Source organism: Aquarana catesbeiana, linkage group LG05 (assembly GCF_042186555.1).
Source record: "Aquarana catesbeiana isolate 2022-GZ linkage group LG05, ASM4218655v1, whole genome shotgun sequence".
Taxonomy (NCBI): Eukaryota; Metazoa; Chordata; class Amphibia; order Anura; family Ranidae; genus Aquarana; species Aquarana catesbeiana.
In genome coordinates, this window is record NC_133328.1 from 576,392,718 (window position 1) to 576,414,932 (window position 22,215).

Genomic DNA, 22,215 nt, shown 5'->3' on the forward strand with positions numbered 1-22,215 from the left:
GGAAGGACGGGGTCTGGCGCCCCCCATCCTAAAACTTCACCAGCCACCACTGGACAACACTGAAGAAATTACACTTTGCTACAATGTAAAGTAGCGAGTGTACAGCTTGTATAACAGTGTACATTTGCTGTCACCTCAAAATAACTCAACACACAGCCATTAATGTCTAAACCGCTGTCAACAAAAGTGAGTACATCCCTAAGTAAAAATGTCCAAATTGGACCCAATTAGCCATTTTCCCTCCCCGGTGTCATGTGGCTCATTAGTGTTACAAGGTCTCAGGTGTGAATGGGGAGCAGGTGTGTTAAATTTGGTGTTATCGCTCTCACTTTCTCATACTGGTCACTGGAAGTTCAACATGGTACCTCATGGCAAGGAACTCTCTACATAAAGATGGCCTAGGCTATAAGAAGATTGCCAAGACCCTGAAACTCAGCTGCAGGACGGCGGCCAAGACCATACAGTGGTTTAACAGGACAGGTTCCACTCAGAACAGGCCTCGTCATGGTCAACAAAAGAAGTTGAGTGCATGTGCTCAGCGTCATATCCAGAGGTTGTCTTTGGGAAATAGACATATGAGTGCTGCCAGCATTGCTGCAGAGGTTGAAGGGGTGGGGGGTCAGCCTGTCAGTGCTCAGACCATACGCCACACGCTGCATCAAATTGGTCTGCGTGGCTGTCGTCCCAGAAGGAAGCCTCTTCTAAAGATGCTGCACAAGAAATCCCGCAAACAGTTTGCTGAAGACAAGCAGACTAAGGACATGGATTACTGGACTATGTCCTGTGGTCTGATGAGACCATGATAAACTTATTTGGTTCAGATGGTGTCAAGCATGTGTGGTGGCAACCAGGTGAGGAGTACAAAGACAAGTGTGTCTTGCCTACAGTAGGAGTGTCATGGTCTGGGGCTGCATGAGTGCTGCTGGCACTGGGGAGCTACAGTTCATTGAGGGAACCATGAATGCCGACATATACTGTGACATGCTGAAGAAGAGCATGATCCCTCTCTTTGGAGACTGCGCCACAGGGCAGTATTCCAACATGATAATGACCCCAAACACACTTCAAAGATGACCACTGCCTTGCTAAAGAAGCTGAGGGTAAAGGTGATGGACTAGCCAAGCATATCTCCAGACCTAAACCCTATTGAGCATCTGTGGGTCATCCTCAAACAGAAGGTGGAGGAGCGCAAGGTCTCTAACATCCACTAGCTCTTTGATGTCGTCATGGAGGAGTGGAAGTGGACCCTAGTGGCAACCTGTGAAGCTCTGGTGAACTCCATGCCCAAGAGATTAAAGGGGTTGTAAGGTTGAGGTTTTTAAAAAAACAAACAAATAAACAAACAAACAAACAAACATGTCATACTTGCCTCCGCTGTGCAGCTGGTTTTGCACAGTGTGGCCCTGATCCTCCTCTTCTGGGGTCCCTCAGTGGTGCTCCTGGCTCCTTTGTGGACATCCGTGCGAGCGTGCTCCCTTGTCCTGCTTCTGTGTCTATTCACACAAAAAGCAGGACTCGGCGTCAGCTTCATTGGATTTGATTGAGAGCAGCGGGAGCCAATGGCTGCGCTGCTATAAATCCATCCAATCAGGACCTGAGACACCGGATTTGCTGGTGTGCTCATCCCCGGCGTGAGATGGGGGGGTACAGGTAAGTAAAACGGGGGCTCAGGGGGGCTGCGGCATTACAGGAGGTTTTTCACCTCAATGCATACAATGCATTGAGGTGAAAAACCTCGAGGGTTTACAACCGCTTTAAGGTTGGGCTGGAAAATAATGGTGGCCACACAAAATATTGACCCAATTTCGACATTTTCACTTGAGTTAGTTATTTTGAGGGGACAGCAAATTTACATTGTTATGCAAGCTGTACACTCACTACTTTACTTTGTAGCAAAGTGTCATTTCTTCAGTGTTGTCAAGAAAAATGTTGTCATGAAAAGATATAATAAAATATTTACAAAAATTGAGGGGTGTACTCACTTTTGTGAGATACCGTATATACATGTATTGCGGTCTGCAAGCGGTTAAGGCAAAAAAACATACACTATATTACCAAAATTATTGGGACGCCTGCCTTTATACACACATGAACTTTAATGGCTTCCCAGTCGTATGCCCCGTACACACGGTCGGACATTGATCGGACATTCCAACAACAAAATCCTAGGATTTTTTTAGACGGATGTTGGCTCACACTTGTTTTGCGTACACACGGTCGCACAAAGTTGTCAGAATTTCAGATCGCCAAGAACGCGGTGACGTAAACCACGTACGACGAGACTAGAAAAGGCCAGTTCAGAACCAAGCGCGGCACCCTTTGGGCTCCTTTTGCTAATCTCGTGTTAGTAAAAGTTTGGTGAGAGACAATTTGCGCTTTTTCAGACTTGTGGTTTTCAGATCGTTTTCTGCTGTTCAGTTTGTGCTTGTGGGTTTGTATCTGCTCTTCAGTGCGTGCAAGCAAGCTACGCGTGACTTATTAAGTCATTGTGTTCTTGTTCGTTCATTACTGTTTTTCAGGTCGCTCTTCACAGGCCTTGCTGTTCTTCAGTGCGTTCTGTTACTTCGTCCTGAGCAGCCGACCGTTTTCTAGCCATGTTGCGTATACGTACTCCTCATAGAGTTCGTGCTGTGCAGGGGCTTGGTGTTGGGGTCCTGACCTTGACACAAGTCCAGTCCATGAACAGGGTGGGGAGGAGTTCATGGACCAAGAATTGGTTGCTTCAGTGTGACCAGTTCTGTCATATGCCTTTGCTCCGTGAGATCCGTGAGAATCCTGATGATTTCAGGAACTTTCTCCGGATGACGGACCCCGTATTTCACCGTTTGTTGGCTTTGCTGACCCCCTATATCAGCAGGCAGGATACCTGCATGAGGCAAGCCATCACTCTGGAGCAGAGGTTAGTCGCCACCCTGCGGTACTTGGCGACGGGGTGAAGCCTGCAGGACCTCAAGTTCTCGACAGGCATCTCCCCCCAGGCTCTGGGGATCATTATCCCAGAGACCTGTTCTGCCATCATCCAGGTCCTGCAGAAGGAGTATATTAAGGTAAGATTTTTATCCTTTTATATCACATTTTATTGTATTTAAGGTTTGATAATATATTGTATTTCTTTCCTCATTCCCTAATTACCATGATTGTAATATGCTGTGAATGTCCCCTTTGTCCTCATTCATGCTGGATTTTTATGTAATTATTTTTTTTGTCCTTCATACATATTTGCCTTCACTTACCTTCCCAGCATGCTCTCCTGCCCCTATATTCACCTCATGTAGTCACTTAACAATGTATTTTATCAGCTCCATAGTAGTGCTCTACCCCAAACACCCCCTAAAATGTTTTTAAATGTGATTTGTAATTTAAATTCAGGCAGAGTGCCAGAGGCTTTTTTTAGGGGTCCCCAAATTATTTGGAACCCCCCCCCCCAACTGCTAAGTCAGCTGATAACAATTCTCTATCTATCCTCAATCATCTATCTGCTGACTTTGCCAAACCCATACACACTATACCCATCTCTTTTGTGGTCAAATGTATGGATGAATTCCCCAAAGCATGTAGTGCAAGGGCCTGCCTGTATACTTTAAAATGGTAATGTTTAAAGTTTTTGTATACTATTATTATCTTGATAGGTAATAGCAGAATGTCCACCTGTGCTCAAATGTGTACAGTGTGTATTTATATCTTTGTATTATGACACTTCTTACCTGTCCAGTGGGCTGCCAATATTTCATTCATCTCTCAATGAAGTGGAGAGGGTTACCTGTCCAAGAGCCCCCCCCCCCAAATGGTCCAGGAGAAGGGGGGGGGGGGGAATATGATAGGTGTACCTTATACTTTGGTGTTTAAAAATTCCCATTAATAAATGTTATCTTGATGTTGGCCAAAAGAATGTTTGTGTCTAATCTGCTTTCCATGTTTTAATGTGCAAAAAGACTAATTTTTTTTGTTTTCCTCAACAGTTTCCTTCCACGCCACAGGAATGGCAGACTGTGGCCTCCCACTTTGCCCAGCGGTGGGACTTTCCTAACTGCGGAGGGGCAATTGATGGGAAACACGTCCACATCATCCCACCACTCAACTCGGGGTCGTACTATTATAATTATAAGGGGTTCAATAGTATTGTGATGTTGGCGGTGGTGTCGGCTACTTATGAGATCCTGTATGTGGACGTGGGGAAGAATGGCCGGATGTCCGATGGTGGAGTCATCGCCCAGACGGAGTTCTACAGGCGTCTCCAGAATGGCAGCTTGGACTTGCCACCTCCAGAAGACAATGTGGAAGGACTCCCATTCGTCTTCGTTGCGGATCAAGCATTTGCGCTGGGGGACCATCTTATGCGGCCATTCCCGATGAGGACCCTCACCCCGGACCAGAGGGTTTTTAATTACCGGCTGGCCAGAGCCAGAAGAGTGGTGGAGAACACGTTTGGAATCATGGCCAGCCGGTTCCGCCTATTTCTTACACCCATACATATGGCGGAGTACAAACTGAATCACATTATCCTGGCGTGCTGTGTTCTACATAACTTTTTACGGCAACATTCTGCCAACTATGCTGGCTCAGTTGGACCTGAAGCCGGAATTCAAAATGAACCAACCTTGACGGCGCTTGAAAGTGGCCGTCCTGGCTTGCCCTCCCTGAGTGCCTGAAATGTCCGGCTAAGATACCTTGAATTCTTTGTGGGTAGGGGGGCTATCAATATGTCAGACAATGTGTGAAACCTTTATCAAATAAAAAAAAATAATTAAGCAAATCTTTGGTGACATTTACTGCTTGTGTTTGTTTTAGCTGACCCTGACAGAAATGTGTGGAGTCCTGAAAATGGCGTGATTGTGTAACCTTATACAAAGCACTGTTGGGTGTTATTTACTAAAGGCAAAGACACTTTGCACTACAAGTGCCCTTGAAACGGCACTTGTAGTGCAAAGTGGATTTGCCCTTATGAAATAACACCCATTGTCACAGAAAGCAGCAATTAGAGCACCACAAAAGTGTTGTAGCGTTGAGACAGTTATCCACACATTCTTGATTAACAATCTTTTTAATACCTGCACAATCACATGTGCATTTTGACAAGGTTTTTTAAAACAAACCAACATGTTTGTTGTATAACAATTTTTGGGGTGGCATTAGAAAAAGTTGAAATGTCCATTTAAGATAAAACAGGCATGTTTCAAGCCAACAAGAAAGACATAAATCTTGAACTTACAAAGTTCACATTTGGTAGAACTTGAAGGCAATATCAGACATGAGTATTTAGGAACTGTGTTTGATATTGCGTTCAGATGGGGTAAAGTCACCCCAGGAAAAGCCAAATTTTGAAGATGCACACCAATTTACGAATGTCAACACCCCATGATCTCCCCAATCAGGATCTGTGCACTTTCCGAGGTGAAATGCCCTGGATCCACAACATCACGATCACCTAAAAGGATAGAAACCAAAAAAAAAACATGTATTATAAATATGCCGGCATCCATCTCTTACCTGAGCCTGTGGTCGCAGACACTCACCTGTTGTGGTGACAATTTCCACCACGTCTTCCTCCTCCTGCTCTGCTTGTCTTTGTGGGATTTCCCCTTCTTCCAGAGGTGGGGGGTCTCTGGTCTCCTGGGATGAGGGGTGTCCTCCGAGTCTTTTCTGACGATGATGTGAAGAAAAAAAGGTATACTTAGCACACAAATATTTGATGGCAGAACTATAAATATGAAACATTGCTTGGAAGTGGGGTACAACTGTCGATTTTGGCAGAGTTCCAAGATGTAGAATTTTTTGGGTCCTTTGTCAAGCTTCAATACTTTACCTGTCTTGTACAAGCTTCACAGATGGAGACACCCCTATAGTATACACTGGCGCACCTGTGTGGGACCCCTAATAAAAAGGGAGTTCTTGTGTCCCACACTAGTGCTCCAGTGTCCAGATGTGAAAACAGCTGCTGAGTGTCCTCTCCTTACACAGAATCTAGTTTGCATTTCATTCTAGTAACAAACCCATCTACACAACCAAATTATTTTCATACAAGTAGGCCCTAAAAAATGTGGTCAAATGCATATGGCCAAAACAATGGTGTTTTATAGTTTTTAAACTGTACTACAGCTCAGAAAAGCACATGGATCAGCACGAACGTAATAAACACAAAAAGAATAGGAACACAGCACAACTACTTACTTTTTTGCAGCACTCTCCGGAAGTTTCTGTACTGCTCGTGCTCTCTTAATTTCAGGTCCGACCACAGCTTCCTGAGTTGTTCTTTCGATCGTCGTACCCCGAAATTCCGGTGCAGACTTTTGACCACTTTCGCCATGATCTTGGCCTTTCTGACATTGGGGTTGGGGTAAGGTCCATACTTTCCATCATAGTCGGCCCTCTTCAGGATGTCGACCATCTCCAACATCTCCCCAAAGGACATATTTGATGCCTTAAATCTTCTCCTTCTGGATCCAGACGTTTCCGGCTCCGGGCTTTCCTCCCCCTCCTCCTCGTTGCTATAATTAGCACGCACCTGCTCTGACTCCGCCATGTGCTCTTCCCCCACTGCGCCGAACAAAAAGGGGCGGGGAATAGACTAGAAAGAACGTCAGGGGTGGGCGGAGTTACACGCATGCACAGTGTGTCTAAAACGTAACACGCGTGCGTAGTACGTACGATCTGTGAGCGGAGGAAGGAGTATCGGAGGTGCCGATCGTGATAACGAAGGTAAGAGCCAAACTTGGGCCTATACTGCTTCTAGATTGAGGCCTATATTGTAACAAGATTAGGAGAGTTTTGCCTGACATTAGGGTTTGTCTTGTGTTGTGTCTTGCAGTGAAAATGGATATCTTGAAAGATAATGACTTTATGGCAATCTTCATTGAGATGTTCAGGGAGCTGCCTTGTCTATGGGAGATAAACCACCCTGAATATAAGAACCAAACAAAGAGGAAGGCAGCACTGGATCAATTGCTGGAATTTGTGAAGACGGTGATCCCCACGACAGACATCACCTATTTGAAGATCCTAATTGGTAGCCTGAGGAGCACTTATCTAAGGGAGCGCAAGAAGGTCCAGGATTCCCAGAGATCCGGAGCAGCAGATGACATCTATGTCCCCAGGCTGTGGTACTATGACAGGCTGCATTTTCTGGCAGGTCAGACTGAACCCAGGCCAGCACTTGTGGAGGAGCCCAGCTTCAGCCAGGTATAGCATTTCTCTAAATATTTCTGCTTGTCCAATCATTGATGTTAACTAGATGTTAGTTTGGAGTACTAATTTATGATTGTAATTGATGATGCAAAAACTAAAACCATGTCCCTTTTTCATACACAGGGAAGTCTCAGCCAGGAGGTGGCCGGGCCAAGCCGGCTGCCTAATATCCAGGTCCCTCCCCTCCACCTGCAGAGACAAAGTGGCAGGAAGAGGAGTACCCTGGAGGAGGCTGCCATAGGCCTCTTTTGGAAGGCTACAGAGGCACTGAGAACCCCCCACACCGTGGAGGAGGACTTTGCTTGCAAAACTGCCTGCAAAATGCTGCAGATGGAGGAGGGCCAACGACTCCTGTGTGAGTCCTTAATTTTGGAAGCTCTCAATAAGGGGTTGAGGGGATAAATAACATCTGCTACCCACATTTGTGACCTCACACATGGTCCTCCTCCTCCTCCAGGTCTTACTACTCCTCCTCCTCCTCCTCCTCCAGGTCCTAATACTACTCCTCCTCCTCCTCCTCCTTCTCCAGGTCCTCCTCCTCCTCCTGCCACATCTCCAACACCAGAGCCACAGCCGGGAAGGAAGCGTGGAAAGAAGACCAGAAAGTGAGGACCCTGGGTCCAGTCTGGTCTGGCAAAAGATGCAGCCTCTTGTAGTAGCACAGCCTGGGGACACAGATGTCATCTGCTGCTTTCCAGATCTCTGGGACTTCTGGACCAGACTGGACTCCCTTAGATATGGACTCCTCAGGCCACCAATTTTGATGTTAAATAATTGATGTCTGCCCTGGGGGTCCAAGGCTTCGCTAATTTCAGCTGTTTCTCCAGCGTTGCCTCCCTCTTTGTTTGGTTCTAAGCCCTTAATAAAGGAATTTTGGTTTCAATTAAACTTGCCTATGTGTGTTTTCCTTCAAAAAGGACAGTTTGTTTGTGAGGATTCAGGTACATTTCAAAAATACAATGTGAAATTAACAAGGGACACCAACACCAAGCAACCTTCTTGAGATTAAATAACATAAGATATCAATGGTGTTGTGGTAACTTGACACACAAAACACACACAAAAATATTAGGGAGTAAAACTAACCAAAAAATAAAACAAAAATCAGCCTTGAAAAAAATACAAACCTAAAAAAAATACAAAAAACAGCCTTTAAAAAAAAAAAAAAAAAAAAAAAAGAGAACAACCCAAAAATAATTTTGTCAGATGTGACAAATCAAAATATATTGAGGGAATCCCGATAAATAATAAAGAAAGAAGTTTGTGAGAAGTCTGAGTGAATATCAGCAGCAAAACTACTTCATTCTTCTCACATTATAAAGAAGAAGAGAGTGCGCTGTATTAAACCATTTTTTACATTGCACCGTGACGAAAGTGCTGTATCCATTGCGAACGCTAATTTTACCAGACCGAGCTGTTCCGTCTCGGAATTTCTTCTGAGCATGCCTGGCACTTTGTGCGTCGGAACTGGCCACACACGGTCGGAATTGACGCGATCGGATTTTGTTCTCGGAAAATTTTATAGCCTGCTCTCAAACTTTGTGTGCCGGAAAATCCGATGGAAAATGTCCGATGGAGTCCACACACTGTCGGAATGTCTGACAACGGAAAATCCAACCATGTGTATGGGGCATTAGTCCGTAAGGTTCAATATTGAGTTGGCCCTCCCTTTACAGCTATAACAGCTTCAACTCTTCGTGGAAGGCTGTCCACAAGGTTTAGGAGTGTGTCTATGGGAATATTTGACCATTCTTCCAGAAGCGCATTTGTGAGGTCAGGCACTGATGTAGACGAGAAGGTCTGGCACGCAGTCTCTGCTCTAACTCATTTGAAAGGTCTATCTGGTTGAGGTCAGGACTCTGTGTAGGCCAGTCAAGTACCTCCACCCCAAACTCGCTCATCCATGTCTGTATGTGCACTGATGCGCAGTGATGTTGGAACAGGGAGGGACCATCCCCAAACTGTTCCCACAAAGTACTGGGTTTTGTTATGCTGACAACTTAAGAGTTTCCTTCACTGAAACTAAGGGGCCAAGTCCAACTCCTGAAAAACACCCCCACACCATTATCCCCCCTCCACCAAATGATTCGGACCAATACACAAAGCAAGGTCCATAAAGACATGAATGAGCGAGTTTGGGGTGGAGAAACCTGACTGGCCTGCACAGAGTCCTGACCTGAACCCGACAGAACACCTTTGGGATGAATTGGAGTGGAGACTCTGAGCCAGGCCTTCTTGTCCAGAATCAGTGCCTGATGTCACAAATGCACTTTTGGAAGAATGGTCCAACATTCCCATAGACACACTCCTAAACCTTGTGGACAGCCTTCCCAGAAGAGTTCAAGCTGTTATAGCTGCAAAGGGTGGGCCAACTCAATATTGAACCCTACAGACTAATGCCCTGTACACACGATTGGACATTGATCGGACATTCCAACAACAAAATCCATATATTTTTTCCGACGGATGTTGGCACAAACTTGTCTTGCATACACACGGTCACACAAAGTTGTCTGAAAATCCGATCGTTCTGAACGCAGTGACGTAAAACATGTACGTCAGGACTATAAATGAGGCAGTAGCCAATAGCTTTCATCTCTTAATTTATTCTGAGCATGCGTGGCACTTTGTGCATCGGATTTGTGTACACACGATCGGAATTTAACCGATCGGATTTTGTTGTCGGAAAATTTTATAGCCTGCTCTCAAACTTTGTGTGTTGGAAAATCCAATGGAAAATGTGTGATGGAGGCTACACACGGTCGGAATTTCCGACAACAAGCTCCGATCGCACATATTCCATCGGAAAGTCCGACCGTGTGTACAGGGCATGAGACTGGGATGCCATTAAAGTTAATGTGCGTGTAAAGGCAGGCGTTCCAATACTTTTGACAAGATAGTAATATTTCTTATTATATTTTTGATATAGTAAGTAAGGAGCTCAGGGACAGGACTCAGGAGGGCAAGAAATTAGAATGGGCGGCACACACATGAAATTGACTCTCACAGTGATACTGACAGCAGTGTGCAGCACTACAGATTACCGACACGACACGTCCCCTCCTGAGTCACAGTGACAGTCTCTCTCCAAGCCAGGTGATCCCTTCAGTCCACTCCAGTCCAAACAGCACTGACAGTCCAACTCCTGGCTTGTCTTGCTCCCGTCCCGTAGACCTGCACACCAGGTTCCGGATGCTCTAGTTGATTCCCTTGCACCATGACATCACACAACACTCTTAGGCACCGCCTCCGCCAGATCTGTCCCCCGCCAACACTGCCTGAGCACACTGTAGCAGGCACTCAGATGGTCTCAGCTGGCTCCAGACCGGAACTGTTCATGCGTAGTTCTGAGCCAAGCGTCACAGACATATTTTTAACGGCAAACTTTTCCTGTCACTGGCATTTACTGGCAGGAGAAAAGTATCTGTTTTTTACTGGCTGCCTGTAAAAAATACTGATGGTTGGAAACACTGCAGTGTACCTGTATCTGTGTGCTTTGTACAACTTCACAGTCTAATAATAAACAATAATTGAGATCAAGTGTTTTTTCTTTTATCCACAAAGCGAAACAAATCCACACAGTGGCGTAGCGTGGGGGGTGCAGGGGGTGCCGTGGCCCCGGGCGCGATATTTAGGGGGGCGCCTGTATGTGTCACTGGCTGCCTCCTCCTAATTTCTAATTTTGTGTCCCCGGGCTCCGGCCGCCATGTTAAGTGTCCGGCGCCCTGTGATTGGGTGTATGGGGGTCATGTGAGGCGCCCCGCCTCCGCACATGACCCCCATACACCCAATCACAGGGCGCTGGATACTGAACATGGCAGCAAGCAGAGCGCGGGGGAGAGAAGAAAGTGATCCGCCGCTGTGTTCTCCTCCTCATCCGGATCGATGCAGCCAGGAGAAGAAGGTAAGTGAGAGTCTTGTTATTGGGAGGGGGAGGGGGGCAAGAGAGAGAGACTGTAGGCAGGACAATGTAGTTTAGTAAAGTATGGAGGTCAGTGTAGTGTCACTATGGAGGTCAGTGTAGTGTCACTATGGAGGTCAGTGTAGTGTCACTATGGGAGGTCAGTGTAGTGTCACTATGGAGGTCAGTGTAGTGTCACTATGGAGGTCAGTGTAGTGTCAGTATGGAGGTCAGTGTAGTGTCAGTATGGGAGGTCAGTGTAGTGTCACTATGGAGGTCAGTGTAGTGTCACTATGGGAGGTCAGTGTAGTGTCACTATGGAGGTCAGTGTAGTGTCACTATGGAGGTCAGTGTAGTGTCACTATGGAGGTCAGTGTAGTGTCACTATGGAGGTCAGTGTAGTGTCAGTATGGAGGTCAGTGTAGTGTCAGTATGGAGGTCAGTGTAGTGTCAGTATGGAGGTCAGTGTAGTGTCACTATGGAGGTCAGTGTAGTGTCACTATGGGAGGTCAGTGTAGTGTCACTATGGAGGTCAGTGTAGTGTCACTATGGAGGTCAGTGTAGTGTCACTATGGAGGTCAGTGTAGTGTCAGTATGGAGGTCAGTGTAGTGTCAGTATGGAGGTCAGTGTAGTGTCAGTATGGAGGTCAGTGTAGTGTCACTATGGAGGTCAGTGTAGTGTCACTATGGGAGGTCAGTGTAGTGTCACTATGGGAGGTCAGTGTAGTGTCACTATGGAGGTCAGTGTAGTGTCACTATGGAGGTCAGTGTAGTGTCACTATGGGAGGTCAGTGTAGTGTCAGTATGGAGGTCAGTGTAGTGTCAGTATGGAGGTCAGTGTAGTGTCACTATGGAGGTCAGTGTAGTGTCACTATGGGAGGTCAGTGTAGTGTCACTATGGAGGTCAGTGTAGTGTCACTATGGGAGGTCAGTGTAGTGTCACTATGGGAGGTCAGTGTAGTGTCACTATGGGAGGTCAGTGTAGTGTCACTATGGGAGGTCAGTGTAGTGTCACTATGGGGGGCAGTGTAGTGTCACTATGGAGGTCAGTGTAGTGTCACTATGGGGGGCAGTGTAGTGTCACTATGGAGGTCAGTGTAGTGTCACTATGGGGGGCAGTGTAGTGTCAGTATGGAGGTCAGTGTAGTGTCAGTATGGAGGTCAGTGTAGTGTCACTATGGAGGTCAGTGTAGTGTCACTATGGAGGTCAGTGTAGTGTCACTATGGGGGGCAGTGTAGTGTCACTATGGAGGTCAGTGTAGTGTCACTATGGAGGTCAGTGTAGTGTCAGTATGGAGGTCAGTGTAGTGTCAGTATGGAGGTCAGTGTAGTGTCAGTATGGAGGTCAGTGTAGTGTCACTATGGGAGGTCAGTGTAGTGTCACTATGGAGGTCAGTGTAGTGTCACTATGGAGGTCAGTGTAGTGTCACTATGGAGGTCAGTGTAGTGTCAGTATGGAGGTCAGTGTAGTGTCACTATGGAGGTCAGTGTAGTGTCACTATGGAGGTCAGTGTAGTGTCACTATGGGAGGTCAGTGTAGTGTCACTATGGGAGGTCAGTGTAGTGTCACTATGGAGGTCAGTGTAGTGTCACTATGGAGGTCAGTGTAGTGTCACTATGGGAGGTCAGTGTAGTGTCAGTATGGAGGTCAGTGTAGTGTCAGTATGGAGGTCAGTGTAGTGTCACTATGGAGGTCAGTGTAGTGTCACTATGGGAGGTCAGTGTAGTGTCACTATGGGAGGTCAGTGTAGTGTCACTATGGGAGGTCAGTGTAGTGTCACTATGGGGGGCAGTGTAGTGTCACTATGGAGGTCAGTGTAGTGTCACTATGGAGGTCAGTGTAGTGTCACTATGGGGGTCAGTGTAGTGTCACTATGGAGGTCAGTGTAGTGTCACTATGGAGGTCAGTGTAGTGTCACTATGGGGGTCAGTGTAGTGTCACTATGGAGGTCAGTGTAGTGTCACTATGGAGGTCAGTGTAGTGTCACTATGGGGGTCAGTGTAGTGTCACTATGGGGGGCAGTGTAGTGTCACTATGGGGGGCAGTGTAGTGTCACTATGGAGGTCAGTGTAGTGTCACTATGGAGGTCAGTGTAGTGTCACTATGGGGGGCAGTGTAGTGTCACTATGGGGGGCAGTGTAGTGTCACTATGGAGGTCAGTGTAGTGTCACTATGGAGGTCAGTGTAGTGTCACTATGGAGGTCAGTGTAGTGTCACTATGGAGGTCAGTGTAGTGTCACTATGGGAGGTCAGTGTAGTGTCACTATGGAGGTCAGTGTAGTGTCACTATGGAGGTCAGTGTAGTGTCACTATGGGAGGTCAGTGTAGTGTCACTATGGAGGTCAGTGTAGTGTCACTATGGGAGGTCAGTGTAGTGTCACTATGGAGGTCAGTGTAGTGTCACTATGGAGGTCAGTGTAGTGTCACTATGGGAGGTCAGTGTAGTGTCACTATGGAGGTCAGTGTAGTGTCACTATGGAGGTCAGTGTAGTGTCACTATGGAGGTCAGTGTAGTGTCACTATGGAGGTCAGTGTAGTGTCACTATGGGAGGGCAGTGTAGTGTCACTATGGGAGGTCAGTGTAGTGTCACTATGGGGGGCAGTGTAGTGTCACTATGGAGGTCAGTGTAGTGTCACTATGGGGGGCAGTGTAGTGTCACTATGGAGGTCAGTGTAGTGTCACTATGGAGGTCAGTGTAGTGTCACTATGGAGGTCAGTGTAGTGTCACTATGGGGGGCAGTGTAGTGTCACTATGGAGGTCAGTGTAGTGTCACTATGGGGGGTCAGTGTAGTGTCACTATGGGGGGCAGTGTAGTGTCAGTATGGAGGTCAGTGTAGTGTCACTATGGGGGGCAGTGTAGTGTCACTATGGAGGTCAGTGTAGTGTCACTATGGGGGGCAGTGTAGTGTCAGTATGGAGGTCAGTGTAGTGTCAGTATGGAGGTCAGTGTAGTGTCACTATGGAGGTCAGTGTAGTGTCACTATGGGGGGCAGTGTAGTGTCACTATGGAGGTCAGTGTAGTGTCACTATGGAGGTCAGTGTAGTGTCACTATGGAGGTCAGTGTAGTGTCACTATGGAGGTCAGTGTAGTGTCACTATGGGGGGCAGTGTAGTGTCACTATGGGGGGCAGTGTAGTGTCACTATGGGGGGCAGTGTAGTGTCACTATGGGGGGCAGTGTAGTGTCACTATGGGGGGCAGTGTAGTGTCACTATGGGGGGCAGTGTAGTGGACAGTATTGGAGGAGACAAGTCAGTGCAGACAAGTCCTGTCTCTGCCGATGACTGACCCCTATCACAGGATCTGTTACACACACAGAGATCCTCAGTGTCTGGGGGAGGGGCGCTGATGTTCTCCTAACCAGCAGGAGCCCGGGAGGAAGGACATCTCCCATGCTGTTATGATAAGGTCAGTACATGTGTTAGGGGGATGTTGTGTAATTATTGTGCTAGGGGACAGACTGCTGCTTCCCCCATGTAATGTGCTCTCTTGTGCCCAGTGCCCACCATGTCATGTGCCTTGCAGTGCCCCCCATGTAATGTGCTGTGCCCACCATGTCATGTGCATTGCAGTGCCCCCATGTAATGTTCTGTGCCCACCATGTCATGTGCATTGCAGTGCCCCCATGTAATGTGCTGTGCCCACCATGTCATGTCATGTCATGTGCATTGCAGTGCCCACTATGTAAAGTGCTGTGCCCCGCATGTCATGTACCTTGCAGTGCCCCCCCATGTAATGTGCTGTGCCCACTATGTCATGTCATGTGCCTTGCAGTGCCCCCATGTAATGTGCTGTGCCCACCATGTCATGTCATGTGCCTTGCAGTGCCCCCCATGTAATGTGCTGTGCCCACCATGTCATGTCATGTGCCTTGCAGTGCCCCCCATGTAATGTGCTGTGCCCACCATGTCCTGTCATGTGCATTGCAGTGCCCCTATGTAATGTGCTGTGCCCACCATGTCATGTGCATTGCAGTGCCCACTATGTAAAGTTCTGTGCACACCATGTCATGTGCATTGCAGTGCCCCCCATGTAATGTGCTGTGCCCACCATGTCATGTCATGTCATGTGCCTTGCAGTGTCCCCATGTAATGTTCTGTGCCCACCATGTCATGTCATGTGCCTTGCAGTGCCCCCCCATGTAATGTGCTGTGCCCACCATGTCATGTGCCTTGCAGTGTCCCCATGTAATGTGCTGTGCCCACAATGTCATGTCATGTGCCTTGCAGTGCCCCCATGTAATGTGCTGTGCCCACCATGTCATGTCATGTGCCTTGCAGTGCCCCCCATGTAATGTGCTGTGCCCACCATGTCATGTGCCTTGCAGTGCCCCCCATGTAATGTGCTGTGTCCAGTATGTCATTTGCTGTACGTTGCAGTGCCCACCATGTAATGCGCTGTGCTGAACAATGTCATGTGCTGTGCATTGCATTGCCCTTCATGTGATGTGCAGTGCCCACTATGTCATGCTGTGCCTTGCAGTGCCCACCATGTCATGTGCAGTTCCTAACATGTAATGTGCAGTTGCATTTCCCACCATGAAACGTGCTATGCCATGCAGTGCCCACCATGTAATGTGTTGTGCCCACCATGTAATGTTATGTGCCATTCAGTGCCCACCATGTAATGCGCTGTGCCCACCATGTCATGTGCCTTGCAGTGCCCCCCATGTAATGTGCTGTGTCCAGTATGTCATTTGCTGTACATTGCAGTGCCCACCATGTAATGCGCTGTGCTGACCATGTCATGTGCTGTGCATTACATTGCCCTTCATGTGATGTGCAGTGCCCACTATGTCATGCTGTGCCTTGCATTGCCCACCATGTAATGTGCAGTGCCCACCATGTCATGTGATGTGCCATCCAGTGCCAACCATGTCATGTGCAATGCCCACCATGTCATGGCTGTGCCTTGCAATGCCCGCTATGTAATTTGCAGTGTCCACCATGTCATGTGCTGTGCCATACAGTGATCCCACCATGTAATGTGCAGCGCCCACCATGTCATGTGCACTTCCCACCATGTCATGTGCTATGCTGTGCCCACCCTGCCATGTGCTGTGCCCAGCATGTAGTGTGTTGTGCCCACTGTGTAATGTGCTGTGCTGTTCAACAGTGCCCACCATGTCATGTGCAGTTCCTAACATGTAATGTGCAGTTGCATTTCCCACCATGAAACGTGCTATGCCATGCAGTGCCCACCATGTAATGTGTTGTGCCCACCATGTAATGTTATGTGCCATTCAGTGCCCACCATGTAATGTTATGTGCCATTCAGTGCCCACCATGTAATGTGCTGTTCCCACCACGTCATGTGCTGTGCCCACCCTGCCATGTGTTGTGCCCACTGTGTAATGTGCTGTGCTGTTCAACAGTGCCCACCATGTCATGTGCAGTTCCTAACATGTAATGTGCAGTTGCATTTCCCACCATGAAACGTGCTATGCCATGCAGTGCCCACCATGTAATGTGTTGTGCCCACCATGTAATGTTATGTGCCATTCAGTGCCCACCATGTAATGTGCTGTGCCCACCACGTCATGTGCTGTGCCATGTAATGCGCTGTACCCACCATGTAATGTGCTGTGTCATACAGTGCCCACCATGTCATGTGCAGTGCCCATCATATAAATTGCTGTGCAGTGCCCACCTAGTATGGTGGACAGTGTAGTATGGTGGACAGTGTAGTATGGTGGACAGTGTAGTATGGTGGACAGTGTAGTATGGTGGACAGTGTAGTCTAGTATAGTGGACAGTGTAGTATGGTGGTCAGTATAGTGTAGTATGGTGGTCAGTATAGTGTAGTATAGTGGACAGTGTAGTGTAGTATAGTGGTCAGTATAGTGGACAGTTTAGTATAGTGGTCAGTGTAGTATGGTGGTCAAGTGTAGTGTAGTATAGTGGACAGTGTAGTATAGTGGTCAGTATAGTGGACAGTTTAGTATAGTGGTCAGTGTAGTATGGTGGCGAGTATAGTATAGTGGTCAGTGTAGTTCTCAGTGTAGTGGTCAGTATAGGAATCAGGTAGGTCAGTACTATTGTATTTGAAGGGACTCAGGGATAGCTAAAAGTCCGCAGGTTGGGGGGGGGGGCGCAAATTACTTGCCTTGCCCCGGGTGCTGACAACCCACGCTACGCCACTGAATCCACATTATGATACAATAAAGTGTTTGCAATACTTTTGTGAAGTTATGGTTGTATTAGAAAGTCCTACTGAAAATTCATAAAAGCTGGGCAACAATTGTATTGCTATTTCTGATACATTCAACATGTGTGACATTTTTACATTGTGACGCTATAGATGTGTCAGAATCATCAAGAGATATCAGTGATAAGAAAATTGCAGGTGCAGTAAATAAACCTCTTCCATTAAAGTGGAATTAAACCAACTGATTTTACTGTTTCCTAAAACAGATACATTCAAGCCATGTTGTGAATGATAACTGTCACTCAGTGGCGGATGGTGTTTTTTTTTTTAGGGGGGGCATTAAACAACCATCCCCCCCCGAGCGGCACCCCCCCGCGCTGTTTGCCGGTTGGTCCGGCACTTACCCCACCGTGGCGGGTGGCAGGCAACGTGGTGCAGCGGCTCAGCTCCGAGTCCTCTCCTCCATGGCAGCTTCCAGATACTCCCCTCCTCCTCCTAGGCGTCCAATAGGATCGCCTGTCCTTTCAGCCAATTGGGTGACCAGTGTCGAAACCGCTTCCTGATTGGCCGGGAGGAGGATCAGTGTTACAACAGCAAATATTGATTCGCTGTTGTAACACACCAGAGGCTATAATAGGCTTCAATATAGGGTGGGCTTGGGTCGCAGAGAGTGCGCTCCGAGCCCACCCTATACTGAACCCTATTAGAGCCTCTGGCTCTAATCGGTGCTTCAAAAAAACAGTCCCTCCACATTGGAATCCATGCGCCTGTGTCATGAAAGGTGCCGGACGCATGGATAGGGGAGGCGGCGATGGACAGGGGGGGGGGGTGGTGCCGTGCACCCTTAATGGACCGGCTGCCGCTGTTGTCACTGTGCTCCTAACTAAATTATCAAGCCATTAGCTGGTCATATGTGCAGCACCACCGCAACTGCAGATGAAAGGCTCAGATGGCAGCTTCCTTGGCTGTAAAGGATGGGGGTTTGGTTCCACTTTAAAGCGATATTCCACTAAAAGGCGGAAGCTCCACTTATCCCCCCCTCCTCCCGCGGTGCCACATTTGGCAGGTTTTTGACAGGTACCTGCTCCCATTTCCGGGTGATCTTGCCACAGTCACCGGGAAGTTTGGCCCCCCCTTCTCCTCCCTCTGTCGCTGGGCCACTCAGAACGCGCAGCACGCTTCACGCATGCGCAGTAGGCAAATAGCTGTGAAGCTGCAAGGCTTCACTGCCAGTTTCCCTTAGAAGCAATGGCAGCGGCAGCACCCGAGAGCTGATGGAAAAATTGGCTGGGATGCTGGCATCACAGGCTCCCTGGACAGGTAAGTGTCCTAATATTAAAAGTCAGCAGCTACAGTATTTGTAGGAGGCTGGAGCTCTGCTTTAAGTTGTGTTGCACACATACAGTATGTATGGGCATGTGAAAAAATGATGAAACAATTCTGCCACAGATTCATATACAGCTTACTGACAAGTACATAAATTTGTAGTTCCGACATTTGTTGTTCTTTATGACTTTTAGGGAATTAGTGACTGGCCAGTGATCACAAACATTCCATCTTTGTGGACTTATCCAGAGTGTCTCTGTGCCTGGGTGTAGTTTTGTAATAGTAGCTTTTACTAAAGATTTTTTTTCTATTTTGCAGCAACAGTGTTTATTTATCCACTTCAGCTCCGGAAGGTTTTACCCCCTTCATGACCAGGCCATTTGTTGCTATTTAGCACTGAGCTACTTTAACTGGTAATTGCACGGTTATGCAATGCTGTATGCAAATTGAATTTATATAATTTTTTCACACAAATAGAGCTTTCTTTTGGTGGTATTTGATCACTTCTGTTTTTTTTTTTTATTATATAAGAGAAAAAAAGACCAAAGTGTTTTCCTTAAAACCAAATATTTTACTAGTAATAGCAGTGATCAACAACCTATAGTGGGACTGTAATAGTGCAACGGAAAATCTGACTCTAACTGACATTGGGTGGACACTGACTAACTGCCACTACCATCACAGTGACACTAATGCAGTGATCAGTACTAAAATTATACACTGTCACTGTACTAATGACACTGGCTTGGAAGGGATTTATCTCCCTGCTTTGCTTGCCCCCTACACAGAAATGTGAATCACGTACATGTACGTGATCCAAAGCAACAGGGCCGCCCTGCCGCACTATAAGTGTGATGGGCGATCTGGAAGTGGTTAAAGTGATTGTAAACCCTTATTTTACTTTATTTTAAACACTTTCTAACTGCGCCATAGCCAAAATATCGCTACAGCGCGTTTCTCTAGTTCCAGGAGGGCGTCTATTGGCATCCTCCTGGAACCATGCCCCTCCTATGCCCCCCTTGGGCGCGCATCCGGCACACTCTGTGACACATATCGTGGTAAAAGAACAAACACAGCGGCCCTTCACCACAGGATCAGCCATGTCCAATCACAGCTGATCACAGTGTAAACAGAATTGCTGCTTATCAGCATTCCTCTCCTTACGCGCTGTCACAGTGTGAGGAGAGCTGGTAACTGCCAATCCTGACAGGGGACCATGTACACAGACAATCAGCACCCTGGCCATCAGTGCAACCCCATCAGTGCCATCAATGATGCCCATTAGTGCTGTCCACCAGTGGCCATTAGTGCCACCTATCAGTTCCCATCAGTGCTGCCTATTAGTGCAGCCTCATCAGCGCAGATCAGTGAAGGAGAAAAATTACATTAAAAATGCCAGTTTTTGCGTTTAGCCGCGTTTTTACATTAGCGTTATTGCACGTTTTCCCGCGTTTTTTGGTGTTAGCATGTTTGGGTGTTTTTCACTAAAAACACTCTTTAAAATGTAAAAAAAAAGTCAAACGCGGCTTGATGCGTTTAGCCGTGTTTTTCGTTTTTACAGCTCGTTTTTACTGCTCCTGGAAGCACAGGCTGTCATTTTTTTTTCTACTGTCCCTAAACGATGATGCCTCCAAACGCCTCTGACAGTTTATGTGTGCATGGACACCTAGGCTAACATGGAGGGGCTTTTAGAGGCAGTTAAAAAAACCCCGTCAAACGCCCCTAGCAGCAGCTGTAAAAACGTCCGGTGTGCATGAGCCCTAATAACAGAAACTAAGAAAGAAAAACGTGCGTCTTTTTTCGTTTGTTTAGCAAAAATTAAAAACCCAGTGGGGATTAAATACCACCAAAGAAAGCTCTATCTGTGTTGCATGACCGCGCAATTGTCATGCAAAGTGCGGCAGCCCTGAAAGCAGAAAAATGACCTGGTCAGGATGGAGGATAAAAGTGCCCAGTAGGCAAGTGGATAAATAACAAACATGTTGTATACTTACCTGCTCTGGGAAATGGTTTCAATTTGTCCTAAAAGCGAAGGTAAATCCAAAATTTTGGGTGGTCCCCAGAAGAGGTACAGAAAGGAAATCTTTCAAAGGGGACGCTAGTTCTGGTGCCAATCAGGGATCCCCTCACTTTGGAGAGATTTCCTCTCACTTCCTGTATTGGCCATTGGACAGGAAGTGAAGCGAAATCTCCTCCATGGAACACGGAGCAAAACAATAATGTGACAAGTTTATAATGCTTCTTTATTCTATACAAAAAGAAAAACACGTTTACTCTTTAGTTTTACTTTAATGAATATAGAAGAATGAAGGTGTGCTTTATGAACAGATCTCTGTAGTGGTGTGTGGTTATTCTACATATAAAAGAGGGAGAGGTCAGGTAACGGTGACCTCTCTTCATACACACATCACTGCTGTGGTAGTCAGCAGGGGGTCATGTGACCCGGATCTCGCTTCCGGCAGCACTTCGGCTTGTTTACATGACGTCACCTCCGCCGTCAAAGGCACACCCGGAAGTGAGGAGGGATGTGCACGTTGTGACTGGAAGTCCTGGAGTGACAGGCTGGCGGTGTCCGGTGTGAGTATCCCGCTCAGCGGTATATGTGTGCAGGCCGGTGGGAGGTGTGGAGGAGAAGCCGGACTCCTCTCCAGTCACATAACACGGAGTGGCAGCAGCTGCAATGACAGGAAGCTTCCTGTAGAGCTCTGTCATAGAAGTGTCAGGGGGAGCTGACAGGAGGCGTGGGGGGGGGTCTGTACCACAAGGCTGTATAGTGTGCAGACCTTGTATACCGACATTCCTGGGACTTACCTGTGCTGTGTACAGCTCCCCATTGAGATGCATTGGAAGAGGTGGCTGCAGGCACTCATGCACTAGGGGGTTGTCTAGATCCTCATACACATGGGCAGAAATAAATGCCACTTTAAGGCCTCATTTACACTTGTGCTTGAGGGACGGTAAAAATGCATGGCTGAGCCACATTTTTTAGTGCTGCCCCCCCCGCCCGCCCTTATGGTTCAATGAGGAGGGAGTACATAGGCCATAGCTACAGTGCTTTGAATCACAGCAAGGCAAAAATGACCCCCACTGTTGCATATAATAATAATAATAATAATAATTAATTATATATATATATATATATATATATATATATATATATTATATATTTAGCACAGACCCTAGGGAAGAAAATGGCGATTGTTACAATATTCTATGTCACACTGTATTTGCGCAGTGGTCTTTCAAATGCAATTTTTTGGGAAATACACTACAATGTATTAAAAAAATTAAAAAAAGAGTAAAGGTAGCCAAATTTTTTTGTATAATGTGAAAGATGATGTTATGCCGCGAGAACCGTGAGCGAATCGTGATCTTTATTCGAAGCAAAAAAATCGTGATTCCCATTTTAGCCAGAATCGTGTACCTCTAGCCTCTATTATGAACAGCAGCAATAAAATAAAACTAAAGCAAGCATTGAGTTTTGACATACAAAACTTGTGAAAGCTTTTTGTAGTGTACTGTTTTTTTTGGTGGTTTTTATTTTTTGCCCCCCTATATATATATATATATATATATATATATATATATATATATATATATATATATATATATATATATATAAAGCTTGCTAGTATCTGGACCTGCCTGTCAAGGATT

At 46.8% G+C, this 22,215-nt stretch overlaps 1 protein-coding gene across 1 annotated transcript in view; it reads left to right on the forward strand.

Moving 5' to 3' along the window:
• Positions 1-21,029: 21,029 nt before the first annotated feature.
• The window catches only part of VPS13B (vacuolar protein sorting 13 homolog B), a 1,301,055-nt gene continuing 1,299,869 nt past the window's right edge, over positions 21,030-22,215 (forward strand). Inside the window, exon 1 of the mRNA XM_073632833.1 lies at positions 21,030-21,135. The gene's annotated coding sequence lies outside the window, so the exon portion shown is untranslated. The remainder of the gene's footprint in view (positions 21,136-22,215) is intronic.